This window comes from Otolemur garnettii, unplaced genomic scaffold, assembly GCF_000181295.1.
Source record: "Otolemur garnettii isolate 467f Iridium unplaced genomic scaffold, OtoGar3 scaffold00039, whole genome shotgun sequence".
Classification (NCBI taxonomy): Eukaryota; Metazoa; Chordata; class Mammalia; order Primates; family Galagidae; genus Otolemur; species Otolemur garnettii.
Genome location: NW_003852434.1, coordinates 4,965,127 through 4,980,610, shown reverse-complemented (window position 1 = coordinate 4,980,610; position 15,484 = coordinate 4,965,127). Strand labels below are relative to the sequence as shown.

At 39.4% G+C, this 15,484-nt stretch overlaps 1 pseudogene; it reads right to left on the bottom strand.

Annotated features, from left to right (window-relative positions):
- Nucleotides 1-1,211: 1,211 nt before the first annotated feature.
- Nucleotides 1,212-15,484, bottom strand: part of LOC100963515 — a 38,143-nt pseudogene continuing 23,870 nt past the window's right edge.

Genomic DNA, 15,484 nt, shown 5'->3' with positions numbered 1-15,484 from the left:
TGACTCTATCAAGTGCTCCCCAATGCATCCATGCCTCTCCATATCCATTGCTACCCCCCCACCCTGTAGGCCACATAATCATGATCTCTTACCTCATAACCAAAAAGTCTCTAAAGTGGCAATTCTGTATTCTACAATCATACTGTAATTAGAATAATAAAAAAATGAAAATATCAACACAACAGATCTTCCCAAGAATGGCTGTATTAATTTTCATTCAATAGCAGTGTATATAGGGTATAAATCCTATATTCTTAGATCACTATGTAATTTATATTAAAAATGTTAGCCAGGCTCAGAGCCCATAGCTTAGTGGTTAGGGCCCTGGCCACATACACTGGGGCTGGTGGACTGGAACCCTGTGGGGTCTGCTAAACAACAATGACAACTACAACAAAAAAATAGCGGGGCGTTTTGGTGGGCACCTATAGTCCCTGCTGCTTGGGAGACTGAGACAAGAGAATATCTTAAGCCCAAGAGTTTGAGATTGCTGTGATGTGTGACACCACAACACTCTACCCAGGGTGAGAAAGTAAGACTCTGTCTGAAAAAAAAAAACCCAAAACACAAAAAACTCTGTAGCAGACCATATAGCACATGGGAAAGAGAAGCGAGAGTTATAAGAAACACCTGTGACATCTCAGTAATACGACAGCTCCGTGATAAGGGCGTGGGGAAGGGATTCAGCTCTCCTTAAGAGTGCTAGAGAGAACATCAGTGCTTGGCAATCTCTACACCTGTGGTGCAAATACGCAGGGGATCACCTCTGTAAGTAGCTGCAGGAGGAGTCAGTGGGGGAGCAGGCATTCTTTCATGGACTCACTCACTCCGACTCTTTCCCTTAGATGCCCTGCGTCTCTCTCTAGGAAGACTGGTAAAATTTATTCTCCTGTTAAGATTGTTTCTCTCTCTCACCCTTCACTAAGACGAATAGCCCTCAGGCACCTAAGGGTAATTGTTCCCGAGCAAATAGCACAGTGGTCCATGTCAGGACAACACATAAGCTGGGCCAGAGACCTGGCCAGCTTCACCCCTACAATATAAAGCTTACTGCAAAAATGTAAGTTAAAAAATAAAAATTAAAAACTTAGCCAATTTGATTAGAAAAAAACTGTCAATTTTTTTTAACAAAATTTTTTCCAATTATTAGTGAAACTGAATTTTTTTTTCAGGAAAAAAAATCACAAATAGGATTCTTTATTTGTCATTTATTAAAAGCCTAAATTTTCGACAGATTCTTGGACTGGTGGTTCATATCCATCAGCTTGTTCAACTTTAGCCCCTGTCTCGTCCCCAGTAGCTTTTCCAGAACTACGACCTTTACTACGAAGCTCCTTGAGTTTTCCCAGTTCCAGCTTGGGCTGCTTCAGCATTTTTACTTTTCAAATGAAGACATCATGGAGAGGATAGATAGACTGGCAAGGCTTTCCTATGTCTTTTCCAATGCTGTCTGGAATCAGTTTATTTACAACTTCTTTCAAGTCATTTGTCTGCATCTCTCTGGTCATGATTTCCATCATTTTCTTCCGGATTTGGTGAACCTGTTGGTGCTGGGCGTAAGAGGTTTTCCCTGTCTGATTGTTGTGTTTTTTAGTAAAACCAACACAGAACAGATGAAGCAAATAACCATCGGTAGTCTTAACATCAACATGAGCTTCAGTCATAGTCTGCCATTTTTTAACCATAGAACACATTTTGTCACAGGTAAGATCCATGCCATGGAAGTCAGGCAGGCAGTCTTTGCCCTGAACATCTTCAGGAATCGGCTTGAGTTTTCTAAATGCAGCTTCATCATTCTGCAGATCAGCAAGACTCGCTTCAAACACACGACCTTTGAGGCCATCAGAGGCAATTTTGGTTCCTTGAGTCCTGATGACTATTGTTTTCCCAATATTTCTTATATTGAACATGCAGGTGCCTTCACATCACACCAATCTTTCTTAGAAAACGGGTCGACCACTTTCTTCTTGGCTCCCTTTTTGCCGCCTTTTGTAAGGCGCTTGTTCTTTTGTGAAACTGAATTTTTTCTCAGAGTTTCTTGGCTGGTTATACCACTTCCTTTGTGTCTTGCATATTTATGTCCTTTATCTAGTTATTTGTTGGGGGTATTCATATTTTTATTGATCTATAATATTTCTCTTTTAAGAATATCAACTTTTTCATATTAATTGCAAATAATTCCCCATGTTTTTTGACTTTTAATACAATTTTTTTCTGGCCAGGAGGAAAGTCTTTTTTCTTCTTGGAGACAGAGTCTTACTATGTTGCTCTTGGTAGAGTGCCATGGTGTCATAGCTCACAGCAACCTCAAAGTCTTGGGCTCAAGTGATCTTCTTGTCTCAGCCTCCCGAGTAGCTGGGATTACAGGTACCCACCATGACACCCTACTATTGTCTTGGAGACAGGTCTCACTATTGTTCAGGCTGGTTTCTGACTCATGAACTCAAGCAATTCACCTGCCTCAGCCTCCCAGAGAGCGGGGATTATAGGCATGAGCCACCGTGAATGGCCCAAGAGGAAATTCTTATATTTTATGTAATTCAAAACTAACTGTTAAATCTGTTAATTTTGCTTCATGCTTTATGCCTTTGATATCATGCCGCAAAAGGCCTACCTACTCACAAGATTGTGTATATGTTTACATATTTTTCTTTTGATCATTTTAGGGTTCCAATTTTTACATTTAAGTTCTGTACCATCTGGAATATTTGGAGTGTGTTTGTGGTTTGATGTAAGATACCAATTTTTAAGAAAGGATAGCTACTGAGATGCTTTAACTAAACTTATTAAATAATACATTGTTTCTTTACATTTGAGAAATACTGCCATCTCTGTCATATACCCAATTGGTATGTATTATTGATCTATTTTTGGATAGTTAATTAAAAAATACTAAACTATTATTATTCATCTAGATTATTCACTTTATTTCTCAGATTTTTCTGTAGGTGATCTTTGGATGTATAAAAAATCATATTTTATTCTCAAAAATGAATAGTATCTTTAATGAAGATATTCAGAAGAATTTGTCCCAAGAAGGCAGGTAACCAAATGTTGAAAACATCACTAAAAGTTATGACAAGATAGCGGTAGTAGGTGCATAAATTAATTATTATTAAATTATTAGTACACAGTTTCATAAATAATAGCTTCGTAGCAATAAAAAATAGTTGTTTAAGAAATGACTGGTTTTCATACTAATTGCAAACAATGGTTTTGGGAAGCAGTTTTAAGCTAGTCCAAACTAGAGTGGTTCAAAGAGTAGAATTTCAGAGTAAGCTTGAATCTTGATTCCATAGACTGCCTTTTTTTTCTCTGAGCATGGACATAATTTTCTCTGTTTCTTTGCATGTCTATTAATATTTGTCTGAAGCTGGACACATTGTAGATAATTTATTGTAGTAACTCTGGATTCTGTTTTGTTTGGAAGATTGTTGGGGTTTTGTTCAAGGATACAGTTGTCCCACCTGGATTCAAAACTATAAGCTTTGTCTCTCCTGCAGTTTGTAGCGTTGGATATTTCTGCTGTGTTTTTAGAGCTTCTAGGTGATGTGTGTGTGTGTGTGTGTGTGTGTGTATATATATAAAATATATATATTTTAAGCTTGGCCCCTGGGAAGTCATTCCCATGCATAAATGGCCTAAATCCTCCCTTCCTCTTTAACTTTGCTCAGAACTTACCTTATAAAACAAAAGTCAGATCATTCATTCTGCAAAGCCCATTTTTTGCTGGGCACCAGGGACACACTAAGAAATAAGATAGAAAGAAAAAAGGAACACAACTCTCTGTGTAAGTTGTAACTGGGGGAGACAGACAATAAATAACAAGCACAATGTTAAGTTAAAGTATCTAAGAAGACCGTAAGTGCAGTGGAATAAAATTGTGCAGAGTGAGAGGCATCTGGAGTGTATATGGAGGTAGGCAGCGAGTTGCAATTTTAAATATTTTTAATGTAGACCTGCTCAAAACCTTCCAATTGCTCAATACGCTTTGCTACTGGACTCCAAGTGCCCATGTCTGGGCCCCATAAAGCTCTGTGACCTCATTTTATGATGGTCTCCTCCTCCTTCCCTCTATCTGGTCATAGTGACCTGCTTGCTATTTCTAGAACAGTCCGGACATGCTTTCACAACTGCCTGAAACACACCTATCCCAGATACCCACAGAGCTGGGCCCCCTATCATCTCGGATACGCTCACCTCTCTCTCAGTGAGGCTGCCTCCAGCCATCATGTCTGAAATCGCTTTTTGGTCCCCTGTTGCCTCTCTCCCATCTCTCTTACTTTACTTCTTCTCCTCACTTGCGGGAATACACGTATGTATATGGAATATGACATGTAATGTACTTATTTGTTCACTGTCTCTCTCCTCTGGAAGCTAAGCTCCATGAAGGCATTGCTCTTCTGTATCTAGGACTTAGTAAGTGGTCAGTAAATATTTGTTGGAAGGATAATAATGAATGAGCATCTGAGTCTGAATCAAGGTGAAGAACTTGCAAGGAGGTAACACATGGGACAGTCTCTGCAGCTTGAGACACACAGGATAAAATCATCTTTGATATTCTTCTTGTGTATTTGTTCACTTCCTGTAGCCTGGAGAAATTCTTTTTACCATGTAATGACTGTAATAGCCTGGAAAGCTTTGATGAATACAATGTCTTCTCACTTTGGCCTGAGACAACCAGAGGCGATTATATTGTGATTTTCGAAGAGATCATAACATATACTAAAAAATCTAGAAAGATAACTTTTTGACCTCATAATCACAGAAAAGAGATTGTAACAGTTGCTATTTTCTCTCTCAAGTTAAGATTAATCACATTGGAGTTATCTTTATACTTGCACATTTTTGATTTTACCATTGTCTCGTTAACTATAAAATTTTTGTTTTGAAATTCCTCAGAACCGAAAGATGAAAATACGCATACTTTAGAGTCTCGACTGTAGTTGTTATTTTCTCTCCCAAGGTAGAATCACTACTCGCATTGATGTGTGTTTCTTATTTATGTTTATATTTGCATAGGTTGATTTTACCATTTTTTTTTATTGCCCATGAAATTTTGATTTTGCAGTTTATCACAGGAGAAAGATGGAAGTTCACACATTATAATATCTTGTTGTAATCAGCTAAGCACTAGAATAAGCTGTGACTTCCAAATGTTGGGAACAGATGCTCTGTGCTAATTTTTATTCCTCTTATCGCCTATGGAGAAGATTAGGTTGTTATGCAGAAAATGCAGGTCAGCCTTTTGGGCACAGAATAGAATGAATTGCTCTATCATAAATATGCAAGATACGGCTGGCAGAATTTGATGCTGTACCTATAAAATTTACTTTTAGAGCATGTTAAAATTCCACCATTTCTGTCAGATAGTATTTTAAATACCATTATGTAAGTCAGATATGAAGCTAATGTTTTGCACATTTCCTTTACTTACATCTTAGCTGGTCTGTCTCGTGCATTAGGAATGTTAAAAATGTTATTTAGAAACTATATCTGACCCTCATTATTTCCTCTGCAATTTCCCTGGCTTCCCAATAAAGTTGTTTCTGAAGTTTTGGGCCCCTGAAATATTTTAGGTAAACACTATTAATAGATGTCTTGAAATTCTTTGGCCACTGATTATTGATATAAAATACATCATTTTGGAGTTCCATTTTTTATAATAACATGTCAGTGTGACCCTTGGTGGATTCCCTATGTTGCTGCTGTCAAAATGGCTCTTTTAATTGGGTGACTTGACTATATGTTGGTTTGCAGTTTCCATATTGTTCCATCTGAGTTGGCCAATTAAAGAGGCAAATTTGCATGTTATCCTTTAAAATGAACAAATATGGGCATAATAGCAGATATGAGGAGGAATCTCTGACTTCTGTTGAGATGAGGCATCATTTATACAGATGTTCAAGTTGAACCTGTACATCATTATTGGTAAGGGTCAGGCTCTCTAAAGCTGCTTACCGTTTTTGTGACTGTCTTTGTTCTGTAACTTAAAAACTCATTGGAGGATGAGAAAGATCTATCAGTACTGCTGTTGTGAGTTGTTAGAGGTTTGCACATCCAAGGGAAAGAATTTTCTAGTGGAAAGCTTGATTTTGTGAAAGATGGCATTCATCATTCACACATTCACCAAATACTTAATAGGGACCTATGATATGCTAAGTAACTGTCTAGGGACCTATGATATGTTAGTAACTGTCTAGTGAGTGATGATATAAGATATAAAGTCTTGGCTGTCGTGGAGCTAATAGTTGAAGATAGTAACAAAGGAACATACAAATATATGATAATCTGGAAGAAGTTAGTGCTATAAAAATACTGTACAGAGAGTGGCTGGTGTCAGGGGAAAGCTTCCAGCCCATTCTTCTGCCCCACAGGCAAGCTCCCAGTCCATTCCCCTGCCCCCCACCCCCACCCCGGTCTGATTCTGAGAAAAGGCTTCAGAACAAAGAAGCACAGGAAGTCCCAAGTTTCACAAAAAACTCCTCAAGTTCCCAATGGATGAACAATGGTGGAAACCTACCTAAGATGTGTTACTCAAGTGGTAACCATTGTTACATAAACTATAACCATTGTTACTTAAGATGTATCCATGGTCGGGTGGTGCCTGTGATTCAGTGGGTAGGGTGCGGGCTCAACAACAGAAAAAAAAAAAAGATGTATCCATTGTCACCCAAGCTGTAACCCCACCCTGAGCTAACCACAACGTTCTGCTTTTGTACTAGACTGCTTGCTTAAGCTACGCAAAGAAAAAATATAAAAGACAACCTGCCCTGCACTTCAAGGCTGCCTGTCTCTCAGAACAGCGGTCCCCTGCACAGGTGCAATAAATAACCAATTAATTGCATCTAAGTGGGGTATGAGTCTATCTTTTCAGATCCCGATGTTACAACAGCTAGGACTACTCTGATGGAGTGCCAGAGAAGCTTCATGAGAAAACAGCATGAAGGCTGACATCAAAAAATAAGAAAAACGAAGGGTATAAAAATCTAAGAAAGTGGTGCTATGTCTGAGTTAGGGGAGTGAATGATACAAAGTCAGGTTGGAGAGATAGACAGAGGCCTATGGAGACAGCAAAGAGTTTATATTATATTCTAATTGCAATTGGAAGCTGCTGGAGAGTTTTAAGCAGGGAGACACCTATAATCTAATGAATTCTAAAATGTTCACTCTGGCTTCAGTGGGGAAAATGGAGAGGGGCAGTGTGGATATGTGGGAAATTCATTTATCTTTAGCACTAGGAGAAAACAGGCAGAAACATGGGCAAGGATGAGACCCATCATATCTCCTTATATACTTACAAGTCTGGACACGCTGATTCAGCTGGCATTGATGCTACCTTGGGGTGCACTAAGTTTACGCCAAGCACACACACATGTGATATTTGAGGGGCGTCTGGAACTCTCATTGACATGACTCTATTTGATTCCTCTCTTGCTTTTCTGGTTCTGTCTGCCCTGTCCTTCTTGAGGTTTCTTACTCCTCCAAATCTCATCTACATCAGAAAACATTTCTCTTATTAGGAATTTCTCCTTTTAAAAATTTTCTGTCAAAAATCTGTGTGTGAGTTAAACCTTGTAAATGAGAATAGGTAAAGGTGAAAATGAGAAATAAAATGGAATCCTTAAAGTCAAATAAAACTGTGACAAAGAAAAACCAGTTTAACAATGAAGTCTAAAAATAGATTCTCTTCAGAAACTATTGTAATGAGGGAAAGGAGACCTAAGTACAAAACTAGGTTCAATTCTGAATTCAGCAAGGGCAAGTGGAGTTTATAGTCGAGGAGCAAGGTGGGGTCAGTGGGTGGAAAATTACTAAGGGTTAGGGATTGGTGAAAGCAGGGTGGGGGAGATTCTGGCTAAACTAACACTGTACTGAAGACAGGCCGGGTTGATCAGTTATCATCTGGGGGATGGTGAGGGACAAGAAATTTAATCAAATTGAGATGGCCAGAAATGGAGGGTAGGGGGTTCTTTCTGAACTGCTTTTGTCAGAGTCTTGCTGAAACTGAGCATTCCAGACTCAATCAGGACAGACACTAAAGCCCAAGGTCAAAACCTTGTCAAGCAGAGGGTTTAGAAAACCAGACTAATGTTTGTCAACCAGCAGGGAAAATATGCACATGTGCTGCTAGCTCATTCCTGCTAACATAAACAGGCAGGACTAGTCCTAAGTAGATGGCAGTGTCCAGGGAAAATCACACTATGGTTTTTATTTGGAGGAAATAGAATTAAGTGGATTTTAAGTGCAGTCTGAAGGGAAAAAGAGGGAGAAAATGTTGTAATGTTATAGGAAGGCCACATACATGTTTGGAAGGAGGTATAAAAGGGAGACACCATTAAACCAGTTCTATCTTCAATACACTGACAACCTGGGAAGCAGTGGACCTGTAGGTAAGTATGTTTTCCAGCACCATTAAGAGCTCCACTTCATTCCAGGAAAACAAAGTATGGCACCTGCTGCATACACAATCCTTGCACAACTCTACTCATGCCCTCATCTCATACTCACAAAAAAGATGAGCCACATTAGCCATGTTTTATATCATGTGACTCTACCCCCTTGACTCAGGAGCCCATATCAGGATATTTGATTAAAAGCATTTGATCTAATGGCAGCAAATACACAAATTATCCGCTACCTGTGACATGCATGGCATTGCCTGAAATAATGAATTAGCTAATCATGTACTTGCTCTTTTTTAAATGAACTGAGAGGCAAGAGAGAAGCAGCAGGCATTAATAGTGGATTTGAAGCTGAAGATCCATGCAGAGAAGACCTTGACATGGATTTGGAGCTGTGTAAGAAAATTAGGTTTGGGCCTGTGAAAGGTCAGTACAATCTGATTTATGAAACAATCTATCAGGTAAAGAAGAGTTCTAGAGTACAGAGAGAAAATAAAATAAGCTATTCAAGTCTTTGCCAATTTTTAATTTGATTATTTTTCTCTGGGGGTGGCTGTTGAGTTGCAGGAATTCTTCCTATATTCTGGATATTAACTCTGGATATTCTAGATAGAAGATTCGCAAATACTTTCTTCTATTCCATGCGTTGCCTTTTCTCTCTGTTGTTGTGTCCTTTCAGACAAGCTTTAAATTTCATTGTAGTCACCTATTTTTTCCTTTTCTTGCCTGTGCTTTTGGTGTCATATCCAAGAAATCATTGCCAAGTCCTGCTGGCGTTTTTTAAGCCTCTGAATTTTAGCATGGTTTGTTATCTATCAATTGATAGAAAGGAATATCCAGAGTTAATATCCAGAATATATGAAGAATTCCTGCAACTCAACAGCCACCCCCAGAGAAAAATAATCTAATTGAAAAACTGGCAAAGACTTGAACAGCTTATTTTGTTTTCTCTCTGTACTCTAGAACTCTTCTTTACCTGATAGATTCTGGTATGTGTGTGTCCTCAGAGTCACGAGTGAAGAGAAACCTTGCTTTCTGTTAGCTTCAACTCCTCTCTAACTTCTCATCAAAAACAAAATCTGCTATCTTCTGACTGTGCCCCAACTGCACAGACTCCCCAAAGGGGGAAATGAGGAGCTTTAAGGTAGCAAGAAGGTAGAGAAGCAGCGTTAAGACAGATAATTGTCATAGCTAAATATTCTCTGAATATTTAAATTATATATAAAAGATTGTATAGGGTGGTAATGTGTGAAGGAGTTTCACTGTGGGAGAAATGTGTTCCTGGGCATTATCTGAGCTACAGGAACCAAGCAAGTGTCCTTAACCCCAGCTGTATAGTATTAGCATAATCCTGGAAGCCTTTTAAAATACCTATGCTCAGGGCCTACCCTAGACACCAAAGTCAGAATATCTGGGGATAGGATTCCATTGAATATATATTTGAAAGTTATCCACATGATTCTACTGAGCACCTGGAGTAGAGAACAGCCATACAGGAGAATAGGAACTATATTTGTACATCTCATGCAAGGCCCACTACATTTTGAGCACTCATTAAACATTAAGGATGCCTCTGTTGGGCTTGGCCTTTTAGTAACAGATGAGGCCTCAATTAGGTAGCTGTCCACTCTACCAGATAGCGCTTTCAGATTTCAAGTTCACACAGATAAGATGAACGGTATCCATGACAACAGCAGATGTGATTCATCCATCCCCTAGCTTTCAGTTCCTTTGGGACATTCTGTTCCTGAGGATGACATTTGGGGCAGCTCATATACGCTCTCAGCCATCTGGCAACTTAAATACTTCTTTATTTAACATGTTTTTAATCCTTTCCAATCCTAAGGCTATGCCTCATGCATGATGTCTGTTCATATACACCTTTAAAGCCCGCAATATTTGCAGAGTTATGATAAAATATATTGCTCAGTTAATTATTTTTTAAGCATTTGCTGAATAGTTATTGCATGGCTAATACCTTAGGGTTGTCTGGTCCTTGCCCTCAAGGATCTTATACTCTAAGTGGTGATGTTAGCACACGACTGTATAGGATCAAACCTATCATAAAATTTTAGGTTCTCACACTTATGTTAATACATATGTGTATGGTACTGTATTAGTCAGGGTTCTCCAGAGAAACAAAACCAATAGCATATGTGTGTGTGCAAGTGTGTGTGTATATATGTAAACACATACACATATACATAAACATGATAGCTTGTGATGATGGAGGCTGCAGTGTGTCGGCAGGCTTGAGTTCCAGAAGAACCTATGTTCCTGTTCAAGGCTGGGGCAGGCAGGCTCGAGGCCCCAGGTGGCTGATGGTGCCTCAAGATGAAGTTTTAAGGCAGTCTGCCAGAAAATTCCCTCTTGCTTAGAGAGTAGGCCTTTGTTTCTATTTAGGACCACCCACCTTATGGAGGGCAATCTGCTTACTCCAAGGTCAGAGAGTTAAATGTTAATCTCATCTAAAAACACCCTCCTAGTCGACACCTAAAATTAACTGGCACAGGTACTCAGGGCTAATGATGGTGATAATGATGACAATGGGTATTCTAGGTTGAGTGCCCATGTGTGTCAGACTCTCTGCTAGTCAGTTTAGATCCTACATCTCCACTTTGACCCTAAGAAGAATTACTGCTGTTGGTGGACCAATGAGTTGTCCACCTGTCACCCAAGCCAATCAAAGGGGCAGCGATGAGAGATCATCAATTCTACTTTTATTTACAGAAAAGCCAGCAACTCCAGAGAACAGGGAGGAGAGCTCTTCAAAGTGCTCTTCTGTTCTCCTGTTTCTCTTTGTTACTTTTATACTCTCACAGTAAAACCAAGCATCAGCAATGTTGTTACTGGTCATAGCATATATTAAACAGATGCCTCCTCATAGATTACAAGGTTACACAATATCCCCTCAACTAAAAGTGCTTATATCTTCAAAGTGTTTCTACTCTGCACTAAGTTTATAGTGAGTCACTATATACTAAGTTCATACTCATTGCTCTCTGTGTACTGGGTCCCTGACTGGCACCATGGTCCTTGGAACGTTCAGTTTCCTAACTTTATAACAGAAGGCTTTGTACAAGAATAAACAACTCCAGATGGTGGCACATGGGCTCACCCAGGTCCGCCAAGGCATGTCCAGCAGTGCCTTGGATGTGACGGTTACTGAGGACAACAGTGACTGCATCCCTGCTACTATAGTCGTTGCATAGAAAGACTTACAAAGTTCAATGGCTTGCCCATGTAACATAGATAATAAGAATGGTCCCACAATGTAAACTCAGATCTGCCTGGCTATATAGCCCTTGCCCTTAATCACCACAAAGCTTTGCAAAGACTTTTATGCAAGTTCTTTCTGTTCTGAATTAGAATAAAATCTTAAGACAGAATGAACCCCCTTTTGGGCAAAGGGACCCCAGAAATATTTTAAACTGAATGCTGGAGATGAACAGGGAAGTCAGACATGTGTTCTTATGCCTCCCTTTCTTCTTGGGGATATGGAATTCATTATCAAGCCTATGGCTAAGGTTAAGGTAGAGCTTGGACCATGCCTACAGGCCACCAGTTTACTTAACAGATCACTTGAGTCAGTAAACACTGGTTGCTGGCTTGTCTTTGATTACCAGATGTGCTTATCTTAAGTTTAAACATTCCAAGCCTTTAGACTTAGCTCCATTTCTTTGACCAATTATAAACCAAAGAATCGAAGAATCTTTAAACTCACCTATAACCTGTAAGCCACCCCTCTCCCCTTTTGGGCCGAACCAATACATGTCCTCCCCATGTTAACCTAGGGTTTTAACACGTAATTCCTGTCTCCGTGAAAGTTTAAAACCAAACTGTAACCCAGCTACCCTGGACACATTTTCTGAGGACTTCTTGAGGCCATGTGCTCCAGGCCAGTCACACATTCATCTCAGAATTAACCTCTCTGAATTATTTTTCAGAGTTTGGAGTTTTTTTCCATCAACACTGCTGTCCTCTGAGGCACAGGTTGGGGAGATGACACCAGGTGTGCCTTAGAAAGGAGAACTTTTCATTATTTGCGATGTTTCGTTGAATACTAACTTGAAATGCTGTGGGCGATTGCATTTTAAAGGTTTCAATTCAGAGCAAAAATCTGTCTTTGTTCGCTGGAAAAATTTCATTGGAATTAGGGGTGCCTCTGCTTCTTGCCACTTAAAGTGGAGAGGGAGATACTTCTCACTAAAGACTTAGAAAGTGCCTTGAGATTCTTAAGTGAAAAAACTCAAGGAAGAGATATTTTTATGCTGACTTAAATAATGGAGTGAGTGAGGTTTAATCCCTTTTAACAATGTAAAATGCTAATATAACTTCTTGACTTTTCTAACTTAATTGCATAGGTCACGACGTTAAAAGAATAAATTAATGTTGTCAGGAGAGATGTGCTGAAAATCAGTTAGGATGGGGGTCATGATCTTCCTTTCACAAAAACAGAAAATCAGGCCAGGCTTGGTGGCTCATGCCTGTAATCCTAACACTCTAGGAGGCTGAGGCAGGTGGATTGCTTGAGTTCAGGATTTTGAGACTAGCCTGAGAAAGAGAGAGACCTGCATCTCTAAAATTAGCTAGGGATTGTGGTAGGCACCTGTCGTCCCAGTTACTTAGGAGGCTGAGGCAAGAGAATCACTTGAACCCAAGAGTTTGAGGTTGCAGTGAGCTATGAAGCCATGGCACTGTACACAGGGTGACAAAGTGAGACTGTCTCAAACCAAACCAACCAACCAACCAAACAAACAAAAAACACTGAGAAAATCATTCACAAATTACTCTTCAGTACAGTATCTTCTTATCTTTCATGCCCCTGGTTCACTTAGCATTTATTATTTATTTTAACTAATTATTTAGTTAACTAGTAGTCATTCATTAAAAACCTTTTGTCAAGCACTTCTAAGGTGCCAGCATGTCGCTAACAGCCACTTAGAACTTTATAAAGCAACTTCACAAACCTCTCATTTATCATTGCCCTGTTCTGAAATAGAGAGCGTTAACTTTTTTGTCCACATACACCTTTTGTATTTGTTCATGTTGTTGGGTGGCCTAAGGCACCACACACAACTCTTCTCCTCTCCTCCTAAGACAAAGATACCAAAGATCTGGTTAGCCCACTCCCTGAGAAGGTCTCTGCCCAGTGATTCCAACTTTGCAGGCAAGCTGTGGAATTTGCCCACCATCTAAGGCCCCACATAAAAGGGGCCTCCGACTGTCCCCAGGTGAGGCACCATCTTTGCTCTGCCTAGGAAGGTCACCCCTCCCCTTTCAGTAAACCTGGCCTGAACATCTTCACTGTGGCCTCATCTCTGGGCATCATCATTTATACCTTTCACATGTTTTTACTCCTTTTGAAAAGTTACTTTTATTTCAGTATAATTGTCCTGATGAAATTGAAGACCTAAGCTTCCTTCAGAGACAACTCCTAATTTCCAAAGTGTGTATGCAGTAGAATCTTTGTGCTTTGTCTTCCTGTTTTAACCAGCAAGATTAATTTTTACCATCGGTCATTCTTTAGTTGAATGAATTAACATTATATTGATTTTTGTCATTTCCTTCAGCAAGTATCAATTATCAAATTAGAGTATCACCAGATTTTTGAAACAACTTTGTGAAAAAATGTTATGTTATGGGAAGAACTTTAGTAAGCTTCACCTTGGGTACGTTGGCTCAACTTATAATCTCTGCATTATGGAAGGCCAAGGCAGGAGGATTGTGTGAAGCCAGAGTTTGAGACCAGCCTGGGCAAGAATGAGACCTTGTCTTTATCAAACCAAAACATACAAAACAAAACAAAACAAAACAAAAGCAATGATTTATCATGGTAGTCCAGTGAAGTGTTAGACGTGTGAACTACCTCATAAGGGAGAGCTATATTATAAAGGAACATGAGACAGTATTTGGACAGGGAATTCAGATCTGAGTAGCTCTTTTAGTCCATTGAGGCTATTAGAACAAAACGCCACAAACTAGATGGCTTCTAAACAACAGACATATTTCTTATAGTTCTGGCAGCTAAAAATTCCAAGCTCAAGATGGCAGCAGATTCACTTTTCTGGTGAGGGCCGACTTTTTTGTTCATAGATGGTGACTTCCAGCTGTGTCCTCACAAGCTAGAGGGGATGAATGGGTTTCCTCAGGCCTCTTTCACACAGGAACCATCTTAGTCCATTCGTGTGGCTATAACAGAAGCTGATAATTTATAAAGAACAGACATTTATTTTCTCACAATTCTGGAGGCTGGGAAGTAAGTCCAAGGTGTCCAGAATCTGGTGTGAGGATGTTCTTGCTGCATCATTACGTGGCAGAAAGCAGAGGACATAAAATTCCCTTTATGAAGCTCTTTTATGAACTGCATTAGCCCATTCATGAGAACAGAGCCCTCATGACCCAAAAACCCACCAGACGGCTCTATCTCCCAGCACTGTTGCATTTGGGAATTATGTTTTAGTGATTTTTTTTTTTTAGCGGGGACAAAAACATTTAAATCATAGCAGGAACCAATCTCATCCATAACGTAATCACCTCCCAAAGGCCCCACCTCCTAATAGCATCATTTTGGGAGTTAGGATTTCAACGTATGAATTTCGTGGCGAGATAAACATTTATACTATGGCATCAGCCAAATCTTACTTAGCCTAGGTCCTATATATTGCTAAAATACAGTATTTCAAAATGCCTATGACAGGAGTAGGCCCTTTTCTGAACTGAGTCTTCCTCTGTCTTTAAAGAGAAAGACTATATTCACCTTTTCCTACTAACCATACTACATGTTGCTTTGGAAAAGGCTACCGATTAACTGCTGAAACTCATTTCTGACATCTAGACTACAGATTGTAGAGCAATAGGTCATGAGATCGTTGTGAGTCTGGATATAGAGAGGTTTCCATTAGTTCTTTATTTTTTTTTATTAAATCATAACAGTGTACATTAATACTATCATGGGGTACAGTGTACTGTTTCTGTATACAATTTGCAGTACTTTCATCCACCTAGTTAACATAGCCTTCATGTCTTTTTCTTAGTTATTGTGTTAAGACATGTATATTCTACATTTAGAGAGATTC